Here is a 6,000-nt window from a genome sequence, read left to right as displayed (position 1 = left end):
GGGTTGGCTTCAAATAGATCAGTTAATGCAGAGACAATAATGAGTTCCGTAAATGAGGAACCAGCCACTTTTGCGATTCGATTCTTTCTTCGTGGTAGCTCTTCTGTTTCTCTGGGTATTCTTAAATGTAGGTGTTGTTTTTAGTTTGACTTTTATTTCCTTTGAAGGATGACATGTCATTGTGGGTTCATTTTTTTTTTGTTTGCGCTTGCCTTGCTTCCCGTTTTTGTTTTGCTTGAATGCTCAGTGTTAATTGGTGTATTTTGAATACGTACTGACGCATAGTACGGTGTTTGTCCAGCAGGTGCAAATTGTTTGAACAAGGGTGGACTATATATTGTCTCTGAGGTCTTTGAACAATTTTGGTCGATTGAAGGAGGGTTATGCCTGAACGCGCTGGATAATTGTAAGTATTGTGCACACAGGGATTGTCTTCTAGTTTTGGGGTTTTAATCCTTTTTCATCACTTTGAGATTCAGGAATTTAGCTTGCATTTTGCAGTTGCATGTTAACTCGAGACAGAACTACCTCTGCTGAAACTGTAGATATGTGAAATGCACAGCTTAATTGAAAGTATAATCAATTAATCACATTAGGCGTTTTTGTAGGTGGTATGCTTTTATTGTTTTCCATTCTACAAATCACTGCAATTTGTTTAATTTTCTTAGCGTCCATGGGCACGGCAATAGGGCTGTTTCCCCTACTCGTGAATGTTTGTACCAGGGACAACTTTGTCTTATTTTTGTGTGTTTATTTGTTCCAACTTTTACTTACAATTGTGCTATCAATAAGCTGTTATCTTGCTTTGATTTAGGTAGACCACGTTTTCTATGATTGTAGCGCACCTGCGTTTTTCAAGCTGTAGGTTGAATTGGTGATAGTTTTTACTATATCCACCTTAATAACGTGGGTCACTGTGTACCATATATTGTGAGGTATTCCTGCTGGAATTTGTATGCAGCGTTACTTATTTGGGGATCTCCTAACTCAGATGTTTAGATTTGAGAAACTTACCTTCATAATGTGCTTTGTTAACATAAGCTGCTTTGTTATGTTATGTGTTTGGCTAGGTATGGATGCTTATTTATGTTGATTGTAATTTTAGGATTGGGTTTTCCTGTACACCATATTAGTTTTTCGTGCAACTACATTGCAAGGTTTGAAATTCCCGGATGGTTTTCCTTATGCTCTATTAGATTACTGCTGTAATCTTTGGTTAGTTAAACATTTATCTCAAGTAACACTCATGTTGTTTCTGGCCTTATTGATACTTTCTTCCTTTCCTCCTATTGATTTCTTTATGTGTGTTTTTTAGGTCTGTTTGGGCTATTTGTTAGTCGCCGTTCTCTATATCTGTATTTCTACTTGCCCTTATGTCTTGAATTCTAATCAGTTACAGTTTCCATTTTAGATGGTCTTTAGGAACACCTATATTTTGATGGTGTTATGTTTCATGTAAACTTTGAGCTTTATTTCTGTCTATCTGCTTTCATACCTATGCTCCAATTTGTTTGTTCCATTTACAGCTTTATCTACCGTCTTACTGATATTCCTGGCTCACCGTTTTGGTGATATTTGTTTAATTGTAGAGGCTCCTGTCTATGTGAGGAATGTTGCCTTTTGCTCCCACATACCTTTTCTACAAATTTCCAGTATATCTGTAATATAGAAAATCTTTTGGCTTATATTTTTTATGTTTATATATTGTTTTTCTTTCTTCTTTTTTTCTTCTTAATGCCCTGAAGAAGCGGAGAGAGTATTCCGCAAAACACGTGTTGGCAACTTCAGTACTTCTAATTGGTTCCCTAAATATTCAACTAGATATATTTGTCACATTATTGGTGAATTGTATGTGATGAACTTTATTGTAATGATGGATAGAATATAACTGAAGTATACTGAATCAATATTGATAAATGAAGTACTATTTAATCATACTGATTTGTTTTGAGACAAATGAATAATATACAGAGTATTTGTGTTACGATTTCGACTCCACACTACCCTCATTGTATTTGATGAAATTTATGATCACAGCACTCTCTGGCAGAAGGAGATGGGATGTCCTCTTGCAATGCCTGCTTTTTGCCTACAGAGAGGTGCACAGAAATGAGTGGGCTTTAGGCCCTCTGAGCTTTTATATGGTCAACCAGTTAGGAGACAACTGAGTTTAGTGAGGGAAGGCTGGGAGAAACCTCTCAGAATCCAAACATGACATTGTGGATTATGTGCCTGGCCTTTGTTCCAGGATGTCTGAGTATAGGAAGCTGGCTCTTTATATAGTTTACCAAAAAGAGGTGTGCTGTATAAAGAGTCCAGGTCTTCCCGTATGAGTGGACAGGGGCTTGCTCTAGCAATCCCAAGGTCAGCCGCGGTCGGAAGTGGGAGTACCTGCCGGGCTGTGACGTGGGGAGGGGGAGGAGCGGGGCGGGGGGTAGTAAACTATGGATTACGGAGGTTTACAGGTAAGTAAGCATATAAATAAATAAAATTAATTTTGTTGCGTGCACTGCATCCCCAAACGCGATGCAGTGCGCGCAACAAAATTAGTTTAATTTGTATATGCTCCGTAATCCATAGTTTACTACCCCCCACCCTGCCCCTCCCCACGTCACCGCCTGGTAGGTAATCCCACTACCGACAGTGGCTGCCCAAGGTGCTTTATCTAGGGTAGTGTGGTCGAGCAGCATTAGGCTTACAGAGAGGCGTGTTAGACATATGTTACACACATAGTCAATAAATGATGCACACACTCAAAAAGGAGATCCACACTAATTTAGATAAATAACACTTCTTTTGATACATATTTTTAACACCAAGAACTTCATAACTGGAGAAGTACTTTGTTTTGAGATACCACTGTGTTGAAATTATGCATAACTACACTTGCATTTGGTGAGTTATCAAGGTTATGCAGTATACAGAAATACACTGGCACTAGTATCAGTAAAGCGATATCCTATGGGAAAGAAACATATGCTGCATATGGGTAATTAGCACAACTTATGGGAATGTTCTTCTGGATTTAAGGTAAGTATGGGGGAAGGACCAAGGTAGCACCAACAGGTCACCTCGGTCAGCTCGGGGGCATCTGGGTGCAGATGTGCGTTACAGTGTCGAGTGCCCCTGTTTAAATCAATGAGGAGCTGCCCTGTACTAGAGAGAGGATAAAAGTTAGGACTGGGGGAGGGGAGGCGTCTGGCCAAACCCACGGGGAGCTCCATCCTTGAGGGTCTCAGGCACACAGAGAAACCATTGGCCTACTTGAACTCGGATTAGGGGGCTCGTACACAGTGGTGCTTTCTCTGGCGGGGACGCACTGTGGGAGGCACTCGTGGTTTTTGGTTGCTTGCAAAAACAGGCTGCAGGTAGGGACTGGGGAACCAGTCCAGCCAAACCCAAAGGAAGCTCAGCTTTGGAGGGTCTCGAGACTTCGTGGGCACCATTGATCCACTTCTACTTGGGCTATGGGGCTCGTGTGCAGTGGTGCTTTCTGGTGTCAGGTCGTGGTGGTCCAAAGGTTCTCACAGTTCCTGCGTCCTGCAGAAAGAGGCTGCAGGTGGGGGCTGGGGTTTTGTCTAGTGGAGCCCAAGGGGGGCATAACTCTTGAGGGTCTATGTGCCTTGGGGCGCCACCGATTCATGACAACTTGGGCAGGAGGCTTGTGTGCAGTGAGGCTTTATCTGGTGGGGTCGCCCTGGCAGAGGCTTTCGTCTGTATTTTTTGGTGCCTACAGAATGAAGGGAAGCAACTCCTAACTCAAAGGGAGATGTTGCTGGCAAGCTGAAGTTGTGGGTCAGTGCAATTGTTGATGACAGGAAGCAGGATGGCAGAGTTGGCGCCAAGTCATTTGCTACTCCTCAATTCTCGCATCGTGGGCTCTTCTTTGTCCTTTCTTCTCCAGACAGACAAATCTGATTTCCTGGTGTCAGGAAGCCATCTAAATACTCAATTTAGAGGCATTAAGGTCAGTGAGGGGTAGTAGCCAATGGCCTTCTGACCACTGGGGTTACTATACCCCCTAGATGACCACTTCCTGTCGGGAGTGGGCATCACCCTGTCCCAGAGTTCCTAATTGCACCACAACCAAGATGGTGAAATCGTAATTTTTGTGTTCACTTCAGGTGGCCCACCTTAGGGATGTGACTAGCCTGGTAGGCTGGAGATGCAACTCGTCTCCTTGCATAGCTAATTTCCTGCCTGTCCTGGTGCCAAATGGGCCTCAGGGCAGTGGGTGGCATCCTCCAAGTCTGAAAGCCAGGCTCGCATATCAAAGGCAGTGTGCTCTTCGAAGCTCTCTGCCATGACATTCTAATTTACTAGCCTTCCAGCTGGAGGAGGTGTAAACTCGTTTGTGGCGGCTGGCTGGACAGTACCAGACATCCAGAACACTGGAGGAAAAGAAGGTTTCAGGGGGTACCTTTAAGGTACCCTCTCGGTGCAGGTATAAATACATCCAACACTGGAATCAGTATGGGATTATGAATACAAGGTGTTTGATACCAAACACCAAGGGTTTTAGTGAAGCCATTATGTTGGTGAGAAACATGCTTTGACTACTAATGCCTGGTACATAACTTCAGATGGCATCCCTACTCACTTGTCCAGCAATAGAATTAGACATCACATGGACACATCTGCTCATGCAGATATGTCCTTACATAAAATATAATGCGCCCTGCCTTAGGGCTGAAAGGCCTGCTGTAGGGGGTGAATTACTTATATTAAATGCAATGACTGTGGCATGGTGCATAGTAGTGTGCCATGTTATGTTTTCACTCATGGTTTGCACCATGTCACGCTGCCTACAATAACGGTCTATGTGGAATTTGTGTGTGGGTTCCTTAGAATGGCATAAGATATGTTGCAGCCCTCAGCGACCTTCTTCAGTGCCCATGCACTATGTACCAGGGGTACCATTTAATAGTTACTTGCAGGGGTTCTAAAGTCCATGCCAATTAGGTTGCAATCAGACATACCTTGTCTTACGGAAGCAGCACTGGCACTGAGGTCTGTTTAGCAGGCCTCAGCGCACTGTCAGAGTTCAAAACCAGTATCCAGTAGCTAAAAAGGAGACAGAAAGTCGTGGGACAACAGCAACGAAACCCCAGTTTCCCACACTGAGTACATGGAGAAAGCAAATAAGGGCCAGATGTACGAAAATTTTATTTTGCCTTTCCTAAATAGAGATTCCTACTGAATCTATATTTAGGAAATGCAAAATGGTATGTACAAAATTTGCGATTTCCCAAAAGCTATTCCTACACAGTATGAATCGGTGTTAGGAAATCTCAAATAGGAAATGCTGATGCATACCCACCCATGGGCCAAATAGGAATTGGTCTGCATTTCCTACATTGCGATTTCCAAATAGGAAATCGCAATTTAGGAAATCCGCACCCAAGGGTGCCTCTGGGATTAACGCCCTCCTGGAGTTATCTCGAAATTCATAGTGCACATGAAAGTGCACATATGCCCTAGGGACATAGGTGCGCTTCAGGTCACAGTAAAAAATGCATTTTTTAATTTTGCACATGGTTACCATTGACTTTCAGTCGATGGTAATAGCATTTCCTAAATGCCCAATTTGCATTTAGGAAATGCTCTGTACATGGGCTTAAGGAATCGCAAATAGGTAATCCCTATTGCGTTTCCTAAATGGCGGTTGCAATTTGTGATTTCTACCGGGTATAAATTGCAAATTGTGACCGTTTTTTGGGCTTTATAGATATGAAAAGGCTGTTTTGCATTTCTTAATGGGCCGATATTGCAAATCGGCCCATTAAGAAATGAAAAACGATTTCATACATCTACCTCTAAAATCCTTGAGGCCAGCCAAGATCTCCAGAAGCAATGGTTTTACCAAAAGGCTACACTGTTTGAGTTTCAGCCAGGGCAGAAAGTATGGGTTTTGGAGCATTTGACACCTAGGGCCCTCCAGGACAAATGGAGTGGTCCCTACCCTATACAAAGAAAAGGGGAGTTCACCTACTTGGTAGA

The 6,000-nt window shown here is 42.9% G+C and overlaps 1 protein-coding gene across 1 annotated transcript in view; it reads left to right on the top strand.

Annotated features, from left to right (window-relative positions):
- The first annotated feature begins 370 nt into the window (after positions 1–370).
- LOC144791473 (hydroxycarboxylic acid receptor 2-like) overlaps positions 371–6,000 on the top strand; it is a 115,960-nt gene continuing 110,330 nt past the window's right edge. Inside the window, exon 1 of the mRNA XM_078666146.1 lies at positions 371–406. The gene's annotated coding sequence lies outside the window, so the exon portion shown is untranslated. The remainder of the gene's footprint in view (positions 407–6,000) is intronic.

Source organism: Lissotriton helveticus, chromosome 11 (genome assembly GCF_964261635.1).
Source record: "Lissotriton helveticus chromosome 11, aLisHel1.1, whole genome shotgun sequence".
NCBI lineage: Eukaryota > Metazoa > Chordata > Amphibia > Caudata > Salamandridae > Lissotriton > Lissotriton helveticus.
This window is presented reverse-complemented; position numbering and strand designations above follow the sequence as displayed.